This window comes from Octopus sinensis, linkage group LG1 (genome assembly GCF_006345805.1).
Source record: "Octopus sinensis linkage group LG1, ASM634580v1, whole genome shotgun sequence".
Classification (NCBI taxonomy): Eukaryota; Metazoa; Mollusca; class Cephalopoda; order Octopoda; family Octopodidae; genus Octopus; species Octopus sinensis.
This window is the reverse complement of record NC_042997.1, coordinates 75,784,035-75,809,453: the sequence shown is the minus strand read 5'-3', so window position 1 is coordinate 75,809,453 and position 25,419 is coordinate 75,784,035. Positions and strand designations below refer to the sequence as shown.

Genomic DNA, 25,419 nt, shown 5'->3' with positions numbered 1-25,419 from the left:
CCACCCGCCGGGCTGACGTCGTCTTAGGGTGCGACGGTCACCTAGAGCGTGACTAGCCAGCCGGGGCCGACCCGTAAGCATACGGGTCGGACCACGTCGCTCCATTTACCCGGTGCGTATCGCCACACACCCACGGAGACTACGGCATCGATCTCGCCTACGTCCACGTTGACGTGGGCGAGAGCGCGAGGTTCGCTTCAGCCTCACTAGATCGGGCACGGTAGCGCGACTGGCGCAGGCCCGCCAATACCTGCACTGGCCGCAGTTTGTCATCTTGCGGGAATTTACGCGACGGACCACGTCGCCCTATCGACCGCGTGTATCTCGTGACATCCTTGCGGCATAGGTCGTGGCTACGTCCACGTGCCCGTGGGCGACACCGCGAGCTTAGGTACGTTCCTTCGATATACCGGGCACATAAAATCGCCGCTTCGATCGCGTCGATAACACACGGACACACACACTCGTGGTCTTCGTCGTAACCCAGACTTACTCCCCGGCAATCAACCGGCCGCATAACTCTTTCAACTCGTGCACTCGACCGAGAACTCTCTCAAGTGAAATCGCCGCTTCGATCGCGTCGATAACACACGGACACACACTCGTGGTCTTCGTCGTAACTCAGCTCTGCTATCGCTAGATAGTAGTAGATATGGACAGCGGGAATATCCTCGTCGCCTTCGATCCGTTCACCTCCTTGAGAGAGTCGAAGTTACTCCCGCCGTTTACCCGCACTCGAAACCGAGAACTTCTTCAAGCCCGTACCCTCGGCTCTGCTTTCGCTAGACAGTAGATAGGGACACGCTGCTCACCTTTGATCCGTTCATGCGGCGCCTCACCAATCAGACGACGATGCCGAGAACTCGCCGCTTCGACAACACGCACTCGCGGTGTTCGCCGCGTACTACTCAGACTTTGTCCGTCGCTCCGCGAGACCGGGGCTCGGGCCCGATGCCGACGAGCGACAACTCGTCGGCGGTGCAGGAAGTTACGAGCGACTCGAGTGCTGCATGCTGGCTCAGCAACCCCGTGTACTCGCGCACTAAGCAGGAGGTGCCGTTTCTTCCACTTCTCACTTAAACGAACCCGCAACGGAGCGCGCGCTGCTAAGTCGATGCGCGCTCGATTCGGCGGCCGAGACGAAGGCGAAGACGGTTACGGCGACGACTAATAATACCGCGCACCGAGTCGTTCGCCGCAGACAAGACGCAACACTCCGTAACTCCGACTCCCAGCCGCAACACTTTCGCCATCTTTCGCACCTCCTGCTCCTGCTTCTCCGCCTCGAAGGGGCGGATCGTGTCGTTCGCGAGAAGAGACTCAATAGATCGCAGTGTGGTAGCTGCTCTACTAAGCACGTCACTCCGAACGGCAAGTCGGGTCGTATGCAAGCGATCCATTTCGTCTCGATCTCTTCGAACTAGTCGGGGCGGGACGACGAGCAGACGACCACGGCGCGAACGCCGCAGCCGCCGCCACGTCCCCGAATGGCAATTCCGCCGGCGACGCTGCCGCTCGCCGCGCGAACGCGACGGGCGGACGGCGAACGCCGAGCTAAGGCATGCGCCTTGAGGTTGAGACGCTTTTGGAAAACAACTCGGGTCCGGCTACGGTTCCGGCTTAGAGGCGTTCAGCCGTTATCGCTCAGAGGCAGCCTGGCACCACCGCTCTATCGAGCGAGCGCGCAAACCGTTGCTCTGATCCCGCGGTTCCTCTCGTACTGGACGAGATAGCCGTAGCCGAGTTGACGTTGCCGACGCCCGCCTAAGGTCGGCCGGAGAAACGCCGGCGGCACGGCCAGGACGGACGACGCGCGAGCGCGCCGCCGCCTCGACCGCACGCCGAGTACCCCGACGCGACTCGGGGCGCCGCGTACGCGCGATGCATCGGTAGGGTAAAGCTAACCTGTCTCACGACGGTCTAAACCCGATAGGAAGAGCCGACATCGAAGGATCAAAAAGCGACGTCGCTGCGAACGCTTGGCCGCCACAAGCCAGTTATCCCTGTGGTAACTTTTCTGACACCTCCCGGCGGACGCATAGCTCGCCGCTGTAATTCGGAAAGGATCGATGGGCCACGCTTTCGCGGTCCGTATTCGTACTGAAAATCGAGATCGAGCGAGCTTTTGCCCTTTTGCTCGACGTGTGGTTTCCGTCCACGCTGAGCTCGCCTTGGGACACCTGCGTTACCGTTTGACAGACGTACCGCCCCAGTCAAACTCCCCGACCGACACTGTTCTCGACTAAGGGTCGCGCATCGGCTGCGCCGGCGCCCGCAAAGGCGCTCGACATGCACCGCGCGCTTCGCACCAGATAATGAACCACCGCTCGGCGACGGCCCGATCCCTTCTCCATCGAGTGAGCGAGGAAACTACGGAAGTGGCGGTTTTTCATCGTCGCAAACGCGCGCGACACCCCGACGTCGAACGCGCTTAGCCGACGGCGCCCGCAGCGCACCGACGAGACCGACCGCCGCGCGAGGCGACGACGGAACGAACAGCACGCCAGCGCGCCGCCGGTGACGGCAGCGCCCGGCGCGGGGCAACGCGAATGCTACCGCCTATGCTACGCCTACCGTGTGCCCTCACAAAACCGGACTAGAGTCAAGCTCAACAGGGTCTTCTTTCCCCGCCGATCCGTCCAAGCCCGTTCCCTTGGCTGTGGTTTCGCTAGACAGTAGATAGGGACACTGGGAATCTCGTTGATCCGTTCATGCGCGTCACTAATTAGATGACGAGGCATTTGGCTACCGACGCTTACCGAAATAAATCCGTAATCTTTCCCTGTTATTTTCTGTGGGTGGTCCCACACGCACTCCGTCATAGCGACGCGCACGCTGTCCCTCCAGGGTTGTCCCGCTGTGCCATTGCCAGTGATATTAATCGCGGCCTTGGACATCATTTCGGCTGATGTCTTATTCGGTCATTTCTTGTCTGGTAAACTCCCGGATCACCTTGGGAGTGGCGTATATTCCGGTGGGGACCCCGCAGGAGTATAAGCGCTTCGACTGCGGGGAGGTTATGTTATTGGGCTGGCTCACGTACTAGAGGGCAGGTCCAGTCGTCCCGCACCCTCAGCCCTGCGGTGAACGGCGCAGGGACCCTGAAGCTCAATACTCGCCTTGCTTCGGGGGATCCGCGGGGGGAACTGACGGGGTGACCGACAGAATCGCGTGGTTTAGTTTGCGATAGGCCTCGGGAAATCGAATTCGAAAAGGCTGATGTGGAGATCAACCTAACCTCAAGTAACGGCGCCTGGGCGTGGGCCTCGCCGCCTGATCCCCGTCACTGGATCAACTCCTCAGCATGTTAAACGTGCAGAGCATCGCAGTTCTGCTTAGCAGTCGCATAAAGCGCTTGTCAATAATACGTAGCGCGGCCAGCGCCTCCTCGGCCTCGGCGCACCAAGCGCCGCAGGCTCCTATCGGACAATCGAACACGCGTACCGGTAGACCCAGCTCCCTTTGGAGGAGTGGTATCAGCGGCCGGTACTTCCTTTCTTTCTCGCGTGCGGCGTCCCTCAGCGCCGTGTCTTGCTCGTACCTGACGGTCACGTCTATAACGACTACTTCACTCGAGTTGCGGAATACTAAATCGGGGATTAACCTGGACCCCGATACTCGATAGACCGGTTCCCAGCCGGTCATCCAGCCGTACCGCTCGGCTTCCCTAGCCACCAGCCGGCCTAATCGATTGTGCCTGGCCAGTCTCTGCGTTTTGAGGCGTGATCACTGGCCACTGATGTGGGAGATCGTCTCCGACGCGCTTTTACACTTCCTACAGGTTCTATCGCCTCGGCTTCCCCGAGTGAGGCATTCGCGGGTGGGAAACGTATTGGTCCGCATCTTGAGTATCCCCAAGTAGCATTCCTCAGATATCCCGCCCGGTCGCGTCATCCAGCTATTACCGATCTGGTCCGATTTGAAGGCGGCAGCGCAGACACCCTGGACCGGTTGCGATTCCCACCTCTTGACGTGGGTGAGGCGGAGGTCCGGGGCGTACAGGTCGCCGTCATTTTGGACAGACGGAAGATCGTATAGGGCGGCCAGCTCCGCGTTCTTAGTGGCGAGCCGGGCCGCCTGAGCTATCGTTCGAACGGCATCGTAATCTGAGTTCAGTAAACGCTGATTCCTGCGAATCACGTTTTTTGGAATAGCGCGCGCTAACTGACAGAGGCTGAGGCCCCCGTCCCTTCTTGCACTATACAGGAAGCTTTTTGACGTTGAATCGGGGAGATGGAGCATCCTACGCGCCCCACCTCTTATTGCCATATCCAGTTCATCCAGTGCTACTTTTGGTGGTATCGCCTGTGTTAATCCGTAAAACAGGCTCGGCAGGTAGTACTGCTGTAGCATCATGAACTTTTGACGGGGCTTTAGCGAAGCCCGGCATATATCGTCTATGCATCGTGATACGGTCTCCACCGATGTCTCTCTGTTCTGTGTCGACCAGGGGAGAGCTTTTACCCCTAGGTACGGCACGCTTTCGTCTGGTTCGACTCGTGGTAATGGGCAACCACCGAGTTTTGGCGTCGACGTCACATTTACTAGGAATGACTTTCCCCAGTTCCGGATAGAGAACCACGCGCATTTGGAGACATTAATGGAAAGCCCTACCGCGTGGTAGAACTCCGAGCACTTGTCGAGGAGGCTCTGTAGTCCCCGGCTCGAGCCGGAGACTAGCACTAAGTCATCCGCATACGCGAGGCCCGCCATGACCGCTCCGCAGATCTGGAGGCCCATATCGGCGGGCAGGGCTCCCAGCAGCGGGTCGGTCGCGATGTTGAATAGGAGGGGTGATAGGGCGTCGCCCTGTCGGACACCGCGCCTAATCTCGATCGGCGTGCTGCTCTCCGACCCAATCGTGAATGTGGTGGTGGAGCCCCCGTAGAGCTGTCCCACAAGTCTGATCAGGTGGTTATCGTAGCCTAGCCTTCTCATGCCCGCAAAAATGAGGGAGTGCGAGACCGTGTCGAAGGCTTTGGCTAGATCCAGGAAGGCTATTTCTAGGAATCTCCAGGGCGAACGCATCGGCCGACGGTTGGCAAGCCACGCCGCTATCGACAGCCACCCCCATGGGCGGTCCGTTCCCATAAGAGCGAGGAGGGACGGACAGGGGAAGGCTGTTCCGGCGGGAGTTGATCACCACGGAGAACCAACGTGTGGGACGCGCATTCGAGAACAAAGCGGCCCGGTCTATCCCTAGAGACCGTAAGCGATTTAAAGCCAGTTTTGTTGTACATGATCCGTGGGTCTACCTGATTACGCCGAGGAGGGTTAGACCTAGTACCCACCTCAGGGAGAAGTAGCCTTTCGCCACGGCATGGGTAAGTCCCATGCCGCAACTGGTATCGAGGCCCTTCCCGGGACCTCGACACCGCCAGTTTCGTGGGGCCTGACACCCGTATGACATTCGAGTTTACGTTTTGCATCATGTCAAAGTGAAGAAATTCAACCAAGCGCGGGTAAACGGCGGGAGTAACTATGACTCTCTTGGCAAGAGAGCTTACGTCCGTGATGTGAGCTACGTCGGTCGGTGTCGGAAACACCGGTAGGTTCTACCATGCCGAATTGGTCACATCGCATTGGACTAACGAAAGCGGCCCGATCTCCCTGACCGAACCGAAACGGTGGGAGACTTCGCTGATTCTGGGGCGGTTACTAAGGGCGGGACTCCGGTCCCCACTCCTATGTGTATGGCAAACCCGTGCGTGCTTGCATCTGGTGATCACTCCTTGGGGGGGCCCTACGCGCGTTTGGGGTTGGGGTGCACCGGCAATCTGCCTGGAAATCTGGCCCGAGCCACGGAGAAACGGTCGAAAAACATGATGCAAAACGCGTTGACCGAAGGCGCGACCGCGCACCGGCGCGAAGCGGGTTGCCCGCCGACGCAAGACGACTGTCGGAAGCTACAGCCCCGTACCGGTCCGCCGCTTCGCGTGAAGACGTGTTCCGTTGCCCGGTGGCGCGACGCCGAGCGAACGGCGACGCGACCGCGCGGGAGCGAGGCGACACACACGACCCGACCGACCCGGTCCTCGGAGCCAATCCTTCTTCCGAAGGTACGGATACATTTTGCCGACTTCCCTTACCTACATTGGCGCTATCGACGAGAGGCTGTACACCTTGGAGACCTGCTGCGGATGGTGGGTACGGACCGACTCGAGAGCTGCGATTCGTTACGGACCCGGATTTTCCAGGGCCGCCGAGAGCGCACCGGACACCGCCCGAGACGCGGCGCTCTACAGGTACCATATCCGTATCTCCGGACGAGCCGATTCCACGGACGCGGTCCTTTACGAAGAAGAGAGAACTCTTCCCGGGGCTCCCGGCAACGTCTTCGGGCTCGCTTGCGTTGCCGCTGCTTCGCCCGGCCGCCGGCTTCGACTACGGACGCGCTGCTAGGAAGAGCACGCCGCGTTCCCGCCGACGGACGGGCACTCTCCGAGTTCGGGTTCGGGAATATTAACCCGATTCCCTTTCGATGCGAGGCCGGCCGCGTAACTACGTCGAACTACGGGAGTTCTTGTTTTCTAACGACGGATCCGGCGCCTTTCGTGGAAGCTTTCGCCCGCTTCTTAGGACCGACTGACCCGTGCTCGACCGCCGTTGGCACGGAACCCTTCTCCACTTCAGTCTTCGAAGGTCTCGTTCGAATATTTGCTACTACCACCGAGATCTGCACCCGCGGTCGGCTTCACCCGGGCTCGCGCCCGCGGCTTCCATTCACGCCGCGGCGCCCTCCTACTCGACCGGGCATCGGAAAGTCGCCTCGCCGGCGATCGCGCAACCTGTCGCCTCGGCGCACCAAGCGCCGCAGGCTCCTATCGGACAATCGAACACGCGTACCGGTAGACCCAGCTCCCTTTGGAGGAGTGGTATCAGCGGCCGGTACTTCCTTTCTTTCTCGCGTGCGGCGTCCCTCAGCGCCGTGTCTTGCTCGTACCTGACGGTCACGTCTATAACGACTACTTCACTCGAGTTGCGGAATACTAAATCGGGGATTAACCTGGACCCCGATACTCGATAGACCGGTTCCCAGCCGGTCATCCAGCCGTACCGCTCGGCTTCCCTAGCCACCAGCCGGCCTAATCGATTGTGCCTGGCCAGTCTCTGCGTTTTGAGGCGTGATCACTGGCCACTGATGTGGGAGATCGTCTCCGACGCGCTTTTACACTTCCTACAGGTTCTATCGCCTCGGCTTCCCCGAGTGAGGCATTCGCGGGTGGGAAACGTATTGGTCCGCATCTTGAGTATCCCCAAGTAGCATTCCTCAGATATCCCGCCCGGTCGCGTCATCCAGCTATTACCGATCTGGTCCGATTTGAAGGCGGCAGCGCAGACACCCTGGACCGGTTGCGATTCCCACCTCTTGGCGTGGGTGAGGCGGAGGTCCGGGGCGTACAGGTCGCCGTCATTTTGGACAGACGGAAGATCGTATAGGGCGGCCAGCTCCGCGTTCTTAGTGGCGAGCCGGGCCGCCTGAGCTATCGTTCGAACGGCATCGTAATCTGAGTTCAGTAAACGCTGATTCCTGCGAATCACGTTTTTTGGAATAGCGCGCGCTAACTGACAGAGGCTGAGGCCCCCGTCCCTTCTTGACGTTGAATCGGGGAGATGGAGCATCCTACGCGCCCCACCTCTTATTGCCATATCCAGTTCATCCAGTGCTACTTTTGGTGGTATCGCCTGTGTTAATCCGTAAAACAGGCTCGGCAGGTAGTACTGCTGTAGCATCATGAACTTTTGACGGGGCTTTAGCGAAGCCCGGCATATATCGTCTATGCATCGTGATACGGTCTCCACCGATGTCTCTCTGTTCTGTGTCGACCAGGGGAGAGCTTTTACCCCTAGGTACGGCACGCTTTCGTCTGGTTCGACTCGTGGTAATGGGCAACCACCGAGTTTTGGCGTCGACGTCACATTTACTAGGAATGACTTTCCCCAGTTCCGGATAGAGAACCACGCGCATTTGGAGACATTAATGGAAAGCCCTACCGCGTGGTAGAACTCCGAGCACTTGTCGAGGAGGCTCTGTAGTCCCCGGCTCGAGCCGGAGACTAGCACTAAGTCATCCGCATACGCGAGGCCCGCCATGACCGCTCCGCAGATCTGGAGGCCCATATCGGCGGGCAGGGCTCCCAGCAGCGGGTCGGTCGCGATGTTGAATAGGAGGGGTGATAGGGCGTCGCCCTGTCGGACACCGCGCCTAATCTCGATCGGCGTGCTGCTCTCCGACCCAATCGTGAATGTGGTGGTGGAGCCCCCGTAGAGCTGTCCCACAAGTCTGATCAGGTGGTTATCGTAGCCTAGCCTTCTCATGCCCGCAAAAATGAGGGAGTGCGAGACCGTGTCGAAGGCTTTGGCTAGATCCAGGAAGGCTATTTCTAGGAATCTCCAGGGCGAACGCATCGGCCGACGGTTGGCAAGCCACGCCGCTATCGACAGCCACCCCCATGGGCGGTCCGTTCCCATAAGAGCGAGGAGGGATGGACAGGGGAAGGCTGTTCCGGCGGGAGTTGATCACCACGGAGAACCAACGTGTGGGACGCGCATTCGAGAACAAAGCGGCCCGGTCTATCCCTAGAGACCGTAAGCGATTTAAAGCCAGTTTTGTTGTACATGATCCGTGGGTCTACCTGATTACGCCGAGGAGGGTTAGACCTAGTACCCACCTCAGGGAGAAGTAGCCTTTCGCCACGGCATGGGTAAGTCCCATGCCGCAACTGGTATCGAGGCCCTTCCCGGGACCTCGACACCGCCAGTTTCGTGGGGCCTGACACCCGTATGACATTCGAGTTTACGTTTTGCATCATGTCAAAGTGAAGAAATTCAACCAAGCGCGGGTAAACGGCGGGAGTAACTATGACTCTCTTGGCAAGAGAGCTTACGTCCGTGATGTGAGCTACGTCGGTCGGTGTCGGAAACACCGGTAGGTTCTACCATGCCGAATTGGTCACATCGCATTGGACTAACGAAAGCGGCCCGATCTCCCTGACCGAACCGAAACGGTGGGAGACTTCGCTGATTCTGGGGCGGTTACTAAGGGCGGGACTCCGGTCCCCACTCCTATGTGTATGGCAAACCCGGCCGGTCCGGCATCGGTCGCTCGCTCCAGCGTCATCCATTTTCGGGGCCGGTCGATTCGGCAGGTAAGTTGTTACACACTCCTGAGCGGATTCCGACTTCCGTGGTCACCGTTCTGCTGTCTATATCGACCGACACCCTTTCGGGGATCTAATGGGCGAAGCGTAGGGCACCTTAGCCGGACATTCGGTTCATCCCACATCACCAGTTCTGCTTACCAAAAGTGGCCCACTTGGCACCGTGCATTCGTCGTCGCATAACGGCGGCCGCCTCCGATCGGGAGAGGAGCGGCCCGTTTCGCCCGTTCCGAGTTCGAGAGTAGATCGAGGCCGTCAACGTCCCCGGGGCCTCCAGTCGTTCGCTTTACCGAACGGAATTGCGTGTCGTTCTCCCGCTGGCGCCAGCTATCCTGAGGGAAACTTCGGAGGGAACCAGCTACTAGACGGCTCGATTGGTCTTTCGCCCCTACACCCGGTTCCGACGATCGATTTGCACGTCAGAGACGCTTCGGACTTCCACCAGAGTTTCCTCTGGCTTCGTCCCCGGCCGCCTGCTACACCTGAGTCCGAGCGGGAACGCCGGATGCGAGCGTCGCGGTGAACGCGCGGACCCGACCCGGGAACGATGCTTCGAAGCGCCGTCCCGCCCAAGCGAGACGGCGACGTCGTGTCACGTTCTCGCTTTCGCTGTGCCGTCGGAGTTCGCGAAGTGAAAGGCTCCAACGACTCGCAGTCGACTGAGACTCCTCGGTCCGTGTTTCAAGACGGGTCGGGTAGATTGCCGATGCTCGTCGCTGACCGGGCGGCTTTTCGGGCGGGGTGTCCCGCGACCGCAACGTGCGTCGCCCCCTTGCGAGGGTTCTGCGCAGTCGCGGCGCGCGGGCGGCCGCGTCGCTCGCGACCTCCGGAAAGACCGCGCGCGACTCGCTGCGTCGTTCGTGCTAAGGGCGAGGTGTGTTTGCCCGTCTCCGTCGGTTAGCCGTGCCTGCGCTTTACGTGGAGTGAAGAACATCTCTTTCGAGAGGTTACACTTTCCGCTTATGATGTTGGGAGTGTAGTGAAATGACCCTATACAACAGCGCGCGCGCGCAAGGCCCTCTCGCGAATACACGAAGTCCGAAAGAGGGAATTTTGCTGACGTGGCCTTAGCTGACAGCCTTAGGCAAAGGTTGAGCATTAGCGTCCGACAGACAGCGGCAGGCATTTCACTAAAGCAGACGTTTAATTCGCTCTCTCTCCGGTTTTGATAGCAGCAGTCCTTTGGCCGAAGACTTTTAACCTGAATTGTTGCAGTCAAATCATCTTCTTCCTCAGGACGCCATTTTGGTCATCAGATATACCACTGATATAAAACAATAAAGTATATCTATTTTTTACGTCTGCGTTTTGTGTTTCTTTGACTGGTAGAGTCTGGATATAAAAGCAACGGAAAGTGATTGCACCAACTTGCACCCCAAAAGTGCAAGCGGAGATATTCACATATTCATTACAGGCGTCGTCGTTTTTCTAGAGAAGAAAGGTCGATCGTCTTCAGCCTTTCTTTATAAGACAAATTCTTGAAACCAAGAACCATGCGGTTAGCTGAGGAGAAGAGGCTTGAATCCCGTACTCCAATATGGGTCTCACCAGCGTGACATAGAGCAGTAGGAATATGGCTGCTGTGAGCATTCCGAATGACCATCAAATCAAGAACAGAACTCCGCGTGGTTTGTTGGCACCATGGATGCCTTGGGCTGAAGGCGAAAAGGAGGAATCATATATAGTGCTGCAAGGGTAGAAGTGATGCCTTAGATAAATTTATACTCCGGTGAAATTGAGAAATCAACTCATTAATAAACGAAACAGTCGAATCCATCACTGTGAGATTCAGAACAACTCCAAAATAAACGAAATCCTCGAACCCCTCACTGTATACAAACGCGCGTGCACACACACACGCATACAAACAGTCGCATATTATGTATTTCCGTATGTATATGCAGATGAGAGCCGATTTATATGAATAAGAAAGTAACCAAAATAAAATGCTTCTAGAGAATATTGCATAGAATTTCAGAGGTGTTTCACCATTATAGGTATTTATTCTCCGATGAAATTAATAACTCGACATAAATAAACGGAAGTCTAGAATCCATCACTGTACATACACGCACATACACACACCAGGCATACACAGTCGTATACCACGTATCTACGCGTATATATACTCTTTCTTTTAATCTTTTACCTGTTTCAGTTATTTGACTGCGGCCATGCTGGAGCACCGCCTTTAATCGAGGAACTCGACCCCGGGACTTATTTTTTTGTAAGCCCAGTACTTATTCTATCGGTCTTTTTGCCGAACCGCTAAGTAACTGGGACATAAACACACCAGCATCGGTTGTCAAGCAATGCTACGGAGACAAACACAGACGCACAAACACACACACGCATATATATATATATATACATATATACGACGGGCTTCTTTCAGTTTCCGTCTACCAAATCCACTCACAAGGCTTTGGTCGGCCCGAGACTATAGTAGAAGACACTTGCCCAAGGTGCCACGCAGTGGGACTGAACCCGGAACCATGTGGTTGGTAAACAAGCTACTTACCACACAGCCACTCCTGCATATATATATATATGCCCAGGGGGGGGGGCAAATAAATTTGCCCCGGAAGTCACCGCACGCCACTGATAGATATGACAGGTTGTTAGCTTGCGAATTTAGGAAGTTAAGCAGTTGTGGTCGATGAAAAAGGTAATAACAGTAATAACAATAATTGTCGGAGCCCTGGGAAGGGTGAGCAAAAATTTCGAGAAGTACGTGGAAAAAATAGGCACTGCAATAAGGGTAGAGCACTTGCAGAATACAGCACTGCTTGGGACTGCTCGAGAAATGTGAACAGTTGACACCGCAGTACATCTTCAGCGTTAGAAGCTGTGCAAAGACAACAACAACCACAACAATAATAATAATAATAATAATTAACGAAACTAGCCAAAAGAGAACGAACTGCGGACGGATAATCATAAATACTATAAAATAGTTGATTTATGTGTGACACAAACACGCACACAGATACAAGGATCAACTCATACTGTAAATATCCAACTAAATAAACAAACTCCACAACATGTGCCATAGAAGGCACCTAATACAACAGAAGTCTCGAACAAAACGCCCATAACAAAACGTACTGTTACAATACAATATCCTCCCCACATAAAACAAAAAAAAAATGCAGCTCACACCAACCCGCCAGTATAAAGGTGCAACAAATGATGCAATAGAAAGTTGCTTCAAACTTTTAGATGTCGACGAATGTTACCTTACCTCAGTTTATGAGAGACAGAAGTTTCGAAGAAACTCTGTAACGGCGAAAATGAAGCTGGACCTTTAAGGGAAGGCCTCTTGCTTATCAAGACTGACAGCTGTTATCCTAATACAACATCAGCAGATGATATAAACGAGGTGAAAGTTGAGAATTAAAAGTAGAATAGATCACAAGAGAACTGGAAAAGAAAAACCAGCAAGTGGGAAAGACAAACAACAACATAATGGTCAATTTTCCCTTGACTATTTCTGAGCTGGCTCCCTGCCTTTGCCTTTCTTAAATACCAAAGTGAGGTGGATCAAACCTTTGACAAAGTGGATAACGAGACAGCTCAAACCAAAGAAGAACCTAAAGGAAAGAATAATAATAGCGCTACAAATAAGGAAGGGACAACTGGCATCAACGACTTGGATTTTAGGTGAAATGCAGGAAACAAGTGAAGTAAAGAAGTGAGAAAAAGAAGTGAGAAAAAGATTACCAACAGTAAGAAGCTGCCAGAAACTACTAGGAAAGTACATTCTGTTATATATATAGGAGTCTACAATATTATTGATCTATGCGGGATGGGTAGTAATCACAAGAAGATAAGATGTCTCACAGAGATAGACTAAAAAAGAACTAAAAATAAGTAGAATAGAAGCCTGGAAATCAAGAAAGGTAGGAAACATGATGCAAATCTCCCCTCGAGAAAAGAGAAAGGATTTGAGACAGTAATAGAAAAATTGAAACAGCGTATCATAGCAGTAGCAGGCAAGCTCTCCGTATATCAGAAAAGAAGAAATCAATATCAACAGGATAGATTATTTGAGACAGACAAGAGATTTTATGAACAAATAAATAGTGGAGAACGAAGTACTGAAAAGGAGCTAGAGTAATATTTAGGAGATGCAGTATGGTTAATAAAAGTGAGGAAAGAAGTTGTGAGTGAGAAGCAGCCAGATCTAAGATTAATCTGTGAGTAAAGTGTTAGGAAAAATGCCGAATTTTAGTTCAAGGGTTACTAGTTAAAGAAATTGAGTAGTTTACATGGGAGGCTTGGAGAATAACTTCAGGATCACTTTAATGGAGGAATAGTACCAAACTGGATGACTAGAGGGAGAACAATAAACCTTATAAAAGATAAAAGCAATGGTAGTACAGCTAACAATTGTAGACGAATCACTTGCTTAAGATTAGTGTGAACAGTTAAGAGGAATGCTTTCAGAGAGCATTTTCGAGCAACTTGACAACCAGAATTTATAACCAGAAGGATAGAAAGATTGCAGGAAGGCTAGAGGAATGCATCATTTAGTGTACATAGACAAAGCAGTTCTAAATTGAATAAATGCTAGAAAGAAAAATCTAAGAATAGACTATAGGAAAGACTATGACATAATCCCACACTCATGGATAAGAGAGTGTTTGAGTATATTAAGTATAGCATCATCAGAAAGTAAGTCTCTGTTTAGGTAACACACTCTTAGGGGAAGTTAATATCAAGAGAGGAATTTTCCGAGGGGACTCGTTATCCACTTTGTCATAGGTTTGAGCCACCTCAGTTTGGTATTAAGAAAGGCAAAGGCAGGGAGCCAGCTCAGAAATAGTCAGGGGAAAATTGATCATTTGTTCCATAGATAAGAATGAAAAACAGATAGATTAAACTCTTCAGCAAAGTTTTGGCATAGATAAGTGTGCAATATTAGTTATGAGAAGGAGACAGGTAGTCAACTTTAAAATCATTGAAATAAGGAGAGAGTCATAAATATCTAGGAGTATTAGAGTCTGACAGAGTACAAACTATAGAAATGAAAACGAAAAGTCAGGGCTAAATGATCCGAATCTGGTGAAGGCTGTGAATACCTGGGCAGTATCATTAGTTAGATACTACTCAGCAGCTCTTGTAGATTAGACGAAAACTGAATTTATACTTACCTTGAAAGGAAGGTGGAAGAGGATTAAATTTATACAAAGTAATACTTACCTAGAAAGAAAGGTGAAAGAGGATTAATATCCGCAGAAGACTGCGTGGAATTAGCTAAAGTAGATATAGCCTCCTATGTAGGTAATAGTGAAGAAGGTTTAAGAGGTGCTAGAGTCACACTAGGAGATGGGGAAGCCAAAAAGCCAGATGAAGTTAAAAACCAGATTATTAAATGATTATTTAAGTAAATGATTATTTGACAAGCGGAGAACGCTTTGCATGGTAGATTTCCAAAAATAGTTACAGCAAATGGTAGTAGTGAGACATGGTTGTAGTTGTAGAAAGGAATGCTTAAGGGAGTAACAGGAAATTTGTTAGTAGCAGCAGATGTTCCAAGATCGATAAAAATATTCCCAAAGTAGGTAAGGGAAATCAAAACAGGAAAGTATTATTCATATAAAATAAAAAGAAAAAGTGTTATTCATATAGAATACAAGAAAAACAATAACCTAGAGAGAGTAATCCTCTGGGAGTTATGTACAAAACTGGGATTTGAACATACTTATTTTGGTATGAACATGACCCTAGTAAAGTACTAGAAAGTAAGAAATATAAAATGTGGGATTTTAACATTCAGACTGACAGAATAATAGAAGCACGATAGTAGTAGATACAGAGAATAGAAAGTGCCAGATAATTGACTTTACATTCCTAAATGATGAGAAAATAGCAAAGTTCCAGGGCCTAGCAGAATTACAGAAACTATGGGATTAAAATGTATCCCAGACATCGGGGTACATCTTGAAAGGTTAAGGAAAATTAAACCATTAGAATGACTTAAAGATATTTGGGATGACTGAACTTGAAATAAATGGCCTAGTTTCAACAGTGCAAAAATTCAGTAAGGATATCGAAAATGAATTTGATATTAAAAAGTGTTGTATGCTTTTAATACAAAGAGGCAAAGTAGTATTGCCGAGAAAATCAAGGATATTGAGATTAATGAATATCTAGGGATTTGGGAATGTGACAAAATAAAGTGAAATGAAGGAAAGCTTTAGGTGTGAATATCTCAGAAGAATCAAAATAATTATGGGAAGTAGGCTGAATGAAAATATCAAATCAGGACGATGAACACATGGGTTATTTCCTTAATAAACACGAAAATCAGAAAAGTTATTACTTAACAAGGAAGGATACTGATAGATTGAATGTACTTAAGATTAAGGGAGGAAGAAACCTCGTAAGATGCTAGATATGTGTTGTCAACGGGAACGGATTGGGATGGTACATCAAACAGCAGTGCAAATCCTCGCTTGCCGCAGCACTGACAAACATCTGAGAAACAATTGGAAAATGAAACCGAAGGTAAAAATAGAATCAACACTTGAAATTGGCTAAGAAAGAGTGACTTGAAAGGATGCTCTGCAGCGCCCAAGAACAATCTCTGATAACTAATTACACCGAGTTCCAAATAGATAAGAGTAGCGAATTGCCCTGGAGGAATGAATAAGATGACAGGAGAATTTATACAAAAGAGTTTCATTAAGTATTCTCTTACTTTCCTCTTTTTTTTTGTCTTTTTCTTTTCGCCTGTTATAAAATTGAAACTTAATTTTGTCATTCCATCAATGTGTGGTTGCTCTCGTTCATAATTTTACACGCGCTCGAATGTTTACCTGTGTAAAGAATTGCGTCACTGCTTTTGAAAATAATAACAATAATAATAATAATAATAATAAAATTAATTATAATAATAATGCTAATAATACATTATTTTTATTGGCCACAAGTGTTGACCCACAAAAAGCTTTGTCCATTTGAACCCTAAACCTAACCATAACCCAAACCCTAACCCTAACCCCAACCCTAACCCTAACCCAACGCTAACCCTAACACTAAACCTAACCCTAAACCTAACCATAACATTAATCCTAACCCTAACCCTGGCCCTAACCCTATTCCTAACCCTGAGCCTAAACCTAACCCTAACCCGAACACTAAACATAACCCTAACCCTAAACCTAACACTAACACTAACACTAAACCTAACAGTAAACCTAACCCGAACCCTAATCGTAACCGTAACACTAACGGGTTAGGGTTAGGAATAGGGTTAGGGCTAGGGTTAGGGTTAAGGTTAATGTTATGGTTAGGGTAACCCTAACCCTAACCCTAATCCAGAACCGTTACCCTAACCCTAACCCTAGCACTAACCCTTACCCTAACCCCTAACCTTAAACCCTAACATTAACCCTAACCCTAACGCTAACCCTAACCCCTAACCCTAAACCTAACCCTAATTGTGTGTTTACATGTGTGTGCGTGTGTTATATTAGTTCTCAACAAGACATATTGGTACAAGGTTATCCGGGGTCGATTGAATAAGTACCAGTTACGCGCTGGGTCGATGTAATCGAATTCTGGTTTGCACGCACAACGGTAGGAACCTAGGAATTTCTGACATAACGCACCATAACGACAAGGATTCCTTAAACACTCGTTGATGTCTGAAACCTTACTGTAAACCTGAACCCCCGAGACCACTTCTGCGACCACCCGAGACCACATCTGTGACCCTACTTCCAGAGACTAACCCAAACCACTGACCATGCGAGCCCCTCATCCCTGTGACAAGCGAGACCCCTTCCTGTGCCCACCCAATTCCGGAGACCACACTAATTCCGGAGACCCCACCAATTCTTGAGACCCAACCAATTCCCGAGACTCCACCAATTCCCCAGACCCCACAGCTTTCTCATGTATGTCTGATACATATAATCGGCGTTAGCAAAATATTACTGTGAAAAGTGATTGTCAAAAAATGTCACAAATGTGTTTATTGTACACTGAAGAATAAGATAGTTCATTTGAGTCTTGAGAAATCTTGTAATTTCTTAACTGTTTATTAAATATTATTAATCAGTTAGCACATATATAACAAAACTGATGTTGAAATCGTTTTGGTATTGCAATGTTCTTCTCGTTCTGTTATCGGCTAATGTTATAATTAACCGGCAAAATGTCATAAATGTGTTAATGGTACGTTAAAAAATAGAAAGCAATTTTTGACATATTTTACATATTATTCGGTCACACAAAATCGTATTGATATTTCAACTTTGTTCTCGTTTTCGTTCTTTTTTGTAATATTTTAACATATTTGGACTAAAGTGTCATAAAGTGGTGAGAAATCTTTAGTGTTAAAATTAAATTTGTACTGTATACAGTTCACATTCTTTGCCGATTTCGATTTGTTATTTCAGAAATTTGTATAATGAACATAATCGTAGAGAACAGACATTTATCTGACACGTTATACCAACTAGGATGTAAAACATTTTAGTGACACAAACAAAAACTTTCTATTTGCAATTGTGTTCACCATATCAAACTTTAACAAATGGGCCATGAACTAATCCCTAACCCTTTGCAATATTTTGACACAATGTTGTCTGAAAATTTCAGCGATGAAAATCTTTCAAAACGTTTTTAGTCTCGAAAGTGCTTATTAGCATATCGTCAGAATGAGCTAACGTTGTATACGTGTGCTATTTATATACGTGTGCTATTTATAATTATGTATAATTATGTATAATTTTGTTCACGTTATTGTTTACTTGCCACATTTTGTCTTTTAAAATGTATGTAGTAAAATAATAACATGAAAAGTGTTTGTCACAAAATTGTCACAAATTGTCACATATGGAGAAAGAGAAAATTTTATCTGAATTTTTTACTTACGAAACGTTATTATTCTGTAAGAAAAAACAATTTGCATATGCAATTTCTGTCACGTTTTATTATTTTATCAAGATGTTATCGTTTTCATGCTTCCATGCAATATTTTAACATATTTTGTCTTCTTAACAATTACATTCAATTACATATAGCTATAATCTTACAAATAGCCAGTATACATTTTCTCACAAATTTAAATTTTACTGAGCTTAGCATTGAAGTAGACGAAACCAAAATTTTGACATGTTTGTAGTGTGATAAGTTTTGTAAATTCTGAAATATTGATATCAATCATCTGGCATATAAATCAATTTTAGTCTTAAACGTTTTAAAAAAACAAGAAATTTCAATTTGCAATTTTATATTTTAACATGTATACAGCTAACATGTATTTGTATATATTTATTTGAACTGATGAGTGCCCGTTACAACACTTACTATGAACTAACCCCTAACTCTCACCCTACCCTAATCAGTGAAGGGCGTGATACAACAGTAACCATGCAGTGAGTTACATCAAGATGCTCATTTGCAATATTTTTGCACATTCTGATTTCTTTTCTTCAGTTTGACAAGTCCGAAATTTAAACGGTTTACAATGTTTTGGTTTAAAAGTGATTATTTCAGACAGACCAGAGATTTTATGAACAAATAAATAGTGGAGAACGAAGTACTGAAAAGGAGAAACCTAATGCAAACGAAGCTAGAGTAATATTTATGATAAGCCTAAATCTAAGACTAACCTGTGCATTAATGAGTAAGGTGTTAGGAAAAATGCCGAACTGAAAGGGCCCAGGACCGGATTTAGTTCAAGGGTACTAGTGAAAGAAATTGAGTAAATTACATGGGAGGCTTGGAGAATAACTTCAGTATTACTTTAATGGAGGAATAGTACCAAACTGGATGAATAGAGGGAGAACAGTAAACCTTATAAAAGATAAAAGCAATGGAAGTACAGCTAACAATTGTAGACCAATCACTTGCTTAAGATTAGTGTGAAAACAGTTAAGAGGAATGCTTTCAGAGAGCATTTTCGAGCAACTTGACAACCAGAATTTATAACCAGAAGGATAGAAAGATTGCAGGAAGGCTAGAGGAATGCATCATTTAGTGTACATAGACAAAGCAATTCTAAATTGAATAAATGCTAGAAAGAAAAATCTAAGAATAGACTATAGGAAAGACTATGACTTAATCCCACACTCATGGATAAGAAAGTGTTTGAGTATATTAAGTATAGCATCATCAGATGAGAATTAATTAGCTGTAGCATAAAGAAATAGAAAGTAAGTATCTATTCAGGAAACACACTCTAAGGGGAAGTTAATATCAAGAGGAATTTTCCGAGGTGCCTCGTTATCCACTTAGGTTTGATCTACCTCAGTTTGGTATTAAGGAAGGCAAAGGCAGGGAGCCAGCTCAGAAATAGTCAGGTGAAAATTGACCATTTGTTCCATAGATAAGAATGAAAAACAGATACATTAAACTCTTCAGCAAAGTTTTGGCATAGATAAGTGTGCAATATTAGTTATGAGAAGGGGACAGGTAGTCAACATTAAAATCATTGAAATAAGGAGAGAGTCATAAATATCTAGGAGTATTAGAGTCTGACAGAGTACAAACTATAGAAATGAAAACAAAAAGTCAGGGCTAAATGGTTCAAATCTGGTGAAGGCTGTGAATACCTGGGCAGTATTATTACTTAGATACTACTCAGACGAAAACTGAATTGTTGCAGTCCAATCAACCTAGAAAGGAAGGTGGAAGAGGATTAAATTCATACAAATTTACACTTACCTAGAAAGGTGGAAGAGGATTAATATCGGCAGAAGACTGCGTGGAATTATCTAAAGTAGATATAGCCTCCTACGTAGTGAAGAAGGTTTTAGAGGTGCAGATAGGGAAGCCAAAAAGCCAAATGAAGTTAAAAAGATTATTTGACAAGCGGAAAACGCTTTGCATGGTAGATTTCCAAAAATAGTTACAGCAAATGGTAGTAGTGAGACATGGTTGTAGTTGCAGAAAGGAATGCTTAAGGGAGTAACAGGAAATTTGTTAGGAGCAGCAGAACATCAAGCATTGAGTACTAATTTGATAAAAGCCAAGATCGATAAAAATATTGCCAATGTAGGTAAGGTAAACAGGAAACTATTATTCATATAAAATAACAAAAGTGTTATTCATATAGAATACAAGAGAAACAATAACCTAATGAGAGTAATCCTCTGGGAGTTATGTAGAAAACTGGGATTTGAACATACTGACAAATGGTATGAACATGACCCTACTAAAGTACTAGAAAGTAAGAAATATAAAATGTGGGATTTTAACATTCACACTGACAGAATAATAGAAGCCTGATACAGACATCCGAAGGAAAATTAAAACATTAGGATGACTTAAAGATATTTGGGAAGACTGAACTTGAAATAAATGGCCTAGTTTCAACAGTGCAAATATTCAGTAAGGATATCGAGAATGAATTTGATTTTAAAAAGTGTTGTATGCTTTTAATACAAAGAGGCAAGGTAGCATCGCCGAGAAAATCAAGGATATTGAGATTAATGAATATCTAGGGATTTGGGAATGTGACAAAATAAATGAAACTAATTACACCGAGTTCCAAATAGATAAGAGTAGCGAATTGCCCTGGAGGAATGAATAAGATGACAGGAGAATTTATACAAAAGAGTTTCATTAAGTATTCTCTTACTTTCCTCTTTTTTTTTGTCTTTTTCTTTTCGCCTGTTATAAAATTGAAACTTAATTTTGTCATTCCATCAATGTGTGGTTGCTCTCGTTCATAATTTTACATTTGAATTTCTATAATTTTGATTTTGTATCACTTCTTCATTTTGAACTTGACATAGACAAACTTACTGTGGAAATATCGTTCAACCAATAAAATATCTATTTCAATCGAATCGCGCTCGAATGTTTACCTGTGTAAAGAATTGCGTCACTGCTTTTGAAAATAATAACAATAATAATAATAATAATAATAAAATTAATTATAATAATAATGCTAATAATACATTATTTTTATTGGCCACAAGTGTTGACCCACAAAAAGCTTTGTCCATTTGAACCCTAAACCTAACCATAACCCAAACCCTAACCCTAACCCCAACCCTAACCCTAACACTAACACTAAACCTAACCCTAAACCTAACCATAACATTAATCCTAACCCTAACCCTGGCCCTAACCCAATTCCTAACCCTGAGCCTAAACCTAACCCTAACCCGAACACTAAACATAACCCTAACCCTAAACCTAACACTAACACTAACACTAAACCTAACAGTAAACCTAACCCGAACCCTAATCGTAACCGTAACAATAACGGGTTAGGGTTAGGAATAGGGTTAGGGCTAGGGTTAGGGTTAAGGTTAATGTTATGGTTAGGGTAACCCTAACCCTAACCCTAATCCAGAACCGTTACCCTAACCCTAACCCTAGCACTAACCCTTACCCTAACCCTAACCTTAAACCCTAACATTAACCCTAACCCTAACGCTAACCCTAACCCCTAACCCTAAACCTAACCCTAATTGTGTGTTTACATGTGTGTGCGTGTGTTATATTAGTTCTCAACAAGACATATTGGTACAAGGTTATCCGGGGTCGATTGAATAAGTACCAGTTACGCGCTGGGTCGATGTAATCGAATTCTGGTTTGCACGCACAACGGTAGGAACCTAGGAATTTCTGACATAACGCACCATAACGACAAGGATTCCTTAAACACTCGTTGATGTCTGAAACCTTACTGTAAACCTGAACCCCCGAGACCACTTCTGCGACCACCCGAGACCACATCTGTGACCCTACTTCCAGAGACTAACCCAAACCACTGACCATGCGAGCCCCTCATCCCTGTGACAAGCGAGACCCCTTCCTGTGCCCACCCAATTCCGGAGACCACACTAATTCCGGAGACCCCACCAATTCTTGAGACCCAACCAATTCCCGAGACTCCACCAATTCCCCAGACCCCACAGCTTTCTCATGTATGTCTGATACATATAACCGGCGTTAGCAAAATATTACTGTGAAAAGTGATTGTCAAAAAATGTCACAAATGTGTTTATTGTACACTGAAGAATAAGATAGTTCATTTGAGTCTTGAGAAATCTTGTAATTTCTTAACTGTTTATTAAATATTATTAATCAGTTAGCACATATATAACAAAACTGATGTTGAAATCGTTTTGGTATTGCAATGTTCTTCTCGTTCTGTTATCGGCTAATGTTATAATTAACCGGCAAAATGTCATAAATGTGTTAATGGTACGTTAAAAAATAGAAAGCAATTTTTGACATATTTTACATATTATTCGGTCACACAAAATCGTATTGATATTTCAACTTTGTTCTCGTTTTCGTTCTTTTTTGTAATATTTTAACATATTTGGACTAAAGTGTCATAAAATTAAATTTGTACTGTATACAGTTCACATTCTTTGCCGATTTCGATTTGTTATTTCAGAAATTTGTATAATGAACATAATCGTAGAGAACAGACATTTATCTGACACGTTATACCAACTAGGATGTAAAACATTTTAGTGACACAAACAAAAACTTTCTATTTGCAATTGTGTTCACCATATCAAACTTTAACAAATGGGCCATGAACTAATCCCTAACCCTTTGCAATATTTTGACACAATGTTGTCTGAAAATTTCAGCGATGAAAATCTTTCAAAACGTTTTTAGTCTCGAAAGTGCTTATTAGCATATCGTCAGAATGAGCTAACGTTGTATACGTGTGCTATTTATAATTATGTATTTATAATTTGCCTTGCAATTTTGTTCACGTTATTGTTTACTTGCCACATTTTGTCTTTTAAAATGTATGTAGTAAAATAATAACATGAAAAGTGTTTGTCACAAAATTGTCACAAATTGTCACATATGGAGAAAGAGAAAATTTTATCAGAATTTTTTACTTACGAAACGTTATTATTCTGTAAGAAAAAACAATTTGCATATGCAATTTCTGTCACGTTTTATTATTTTATCAAGATGTTATCGTTTTCATGCTTCCATGCAATATTTTAACATATTTTGTCTTCTTAACAATTACATTCAATTACATAGCTATAATCTTACAAATAGCCAGTATACATTTTCTCACAAATTTAAATTTTACTGAGCTTAGCATTGAAGTAGACGAAACCAAAATTTTGACATGTTTGTAGTGTGATAAGTTTTGTAAATTCTGAAATATTGATATCAATCATCTGGCATATAAATCAATTTTAGTCTTAAACGTTTTAAAAAAACAAGAAGTTTCAATTTGCAATTTTATATTTTAACATGTATACAGCTAACATGTATTTGTATATATTTATTTGAACTGATGAGTGCCCGTTACAACACTTACTATGAACTAACCCCTAACTCTCACCCTACCCTAATCAGTGAAGGGCGTGATACAACAGTAACCATGCAGTGAGTTACATCAAGATGCTCATTTGCAATATTTTTGCACATTCTGATTTCTTTTCTTCAGTTTGACAAGTCCGAAATTTAAACGGTTTACAATGTTTTGGTTTAAAAGTGATTAAAAGTGTTAATCTGTCGAATGATGTCACAAATATGGTAAAAAAAAAAAAAATTTCAATTTTGATCACCCACTTAAATATCTATATTTTAACAAATCAGCAAAACATGTATTTGTATACGTTTATTTATTTGTTGTTATGTTTGAACTAATGAGTGCCCGTTACAACACTTTCACCCCTAAACCTAACCCTACCTTAATGAGTGAAGGGCGTGATACAACAGTAACCATACAGCGAAGTCCATCTACATGTTCAATTGTCCCGGCCGAAATTTTGTGATTTCAAAAATATTCTAGGAAATATTCAACAAAACGTTTTCAGTCTGATACCAAATCGTGAGAATCAGCCAATGTTGTATTTGTATGGTATTAATATTTATGTATTTCTAATTATGCTTGCAATTTTTGACAATATTTTCGAAATCACAAAATAAGTTGGCTTTCCTATTTTTGAAAATAGTATGACATTTCTGTAAAAAAATGTATGCCGGCTTTTTATAAGATTGTAGTTATGAAAGCACAAAATAAGAAAAAAAAAGAAAACATTATAAACTTTAGTTACATGTCAGTTCTGTAACGTTCTGTCATTGTGAAGACAGAATATGTTAAAATAATAAAATATGCATAAAAACGATTGCAAATGGGTTTTTTCGACATTATAATAATTGTTAAGTTTACCAAACACTTAACATTTTACAATATATTGTTTATGGAATTTTATCATTCTTCAATGTACAATTAACACATCAGTGACATTCATGTGACAAACACTTTTCAGACTATTATATTGCTACATGCATCGGAAAGGTTTTCAAAAAACAAAAAGTGTCAATATATTACAGATAAGCATGAAAATCAGAAATACATCAGTGTAAATACTATATTTTAAAATAGAGGCTAATTCATATAGTCTTTATGTATTTCTGTCTAACCGAGTGGAAGGCCTGTTACAACACCTTGCTAAGCTCAGTAAAATTTTAAATTAAAATTATTTATTAAGATCGCATAAATTTTATACTACATTGAAGAATACGAAACCAAAATTTTGACATGTTTGTAGTGTGATAAGGTTTAGTCTTAAATGTGTAAAAAAGTACAAGAAATTCAATTTGCAATTTTGCTCACCCAATCAAGAATCTATATTTTAACAAATCAGCTAACATGTATTTGTATATTATTTATTTGAACTGATGAGTGCCCATTACAACACTCTCACCCCTGCCCCTGACCCTACTCTAATCAGTGAAGGGCGTGATACAACAGTAACCAATGCAGTGAAATACATTGAGATGCTCATTTGCAATATTTTTGCACATTTTAATTTCTAAGGAAAGAATAATAATAGCGCTACAAATAAGGAAGGGACTTAGATGTCTCACAGAGATAGACTAAAAAAGAACAAATGTGAAGGAGACTAAAAATTAAGTGAAGACTTTTAAGACATCCAAGTAAAATAGAAGCCTGGAAATCAAGAAAGGTTGGAAACATGATGCAAATCTTCCCTCGAGAAAAGATACCTAATCAAGGAGAAAGGATTTGAGACAGTAATAGAAGAGTTGAAACAGCGTATCATAGCAGTAGCAGGCAAGCTCTCCGTGTATCAGAAAAGAAGTATTCAATATCAACAGGATAGATTATTTCAGACAGACCAGAGATTTTATGAACAAACAAATAGTGGAGAACGAAGTACTGAAAAGGAGAAACCTAATGCAAACGAAGCTAGAGTAATATTTATGATAAGCCTAAATCTAAGACTAACCTGTGCATTAATGAGTAAGGTGTTAGGAAAAATGCCGAACT

The 25,419-nt window shown here is 45.1% G+C and overlaps 3 long non-coding RNA genes across 3 annotated transcripts; 2 read left to right on the top strand and 1 right to left on the bottom strand.

The window, feature by feature from the left end:
* The first annotated feature begins 1,475 nt into the window (after positions 1-1,475).
* LOC118762965 lies at positions 1,476-4,165 on the top strand. Its single transcript, XR_004998717.1, has 3 exons — positions 1,476-1,769; positions 3,721-3,722; positions 4,155-4,165. It is a non-coding gene; the product is annotated as an uncharacterized LOC118762965 (long non-coding RNA).
* On the bottom strand, positions 2,416-24,424 carry LOC118762958. The gene is made up of 4 exons (XR_004998711.1): positions 24,400-24,424; positions 7,524-7,531; positions 6,393-6,501; positions 2,416-2,430 (listed from the first exon to the last, which is right to left on the bottom strand). It is a non-coding gene; the product is annotated as an uncharacterized LOC118762958 (long non-coding RNA).
* Positions 9,206-15,396, top strand: LOC118762963. Its single transcript, XR_004998715.1, has 3 exons — positions 9,206-9,335; positions 10,576-10,577; positions 15,383-15,396. It is a non-coding gene; the product is annotated as an uncharacterized LOC118762963 (long non-coding RNA).
* Positions 24,425-25,419: the final 995 nt, after the last annotated feature.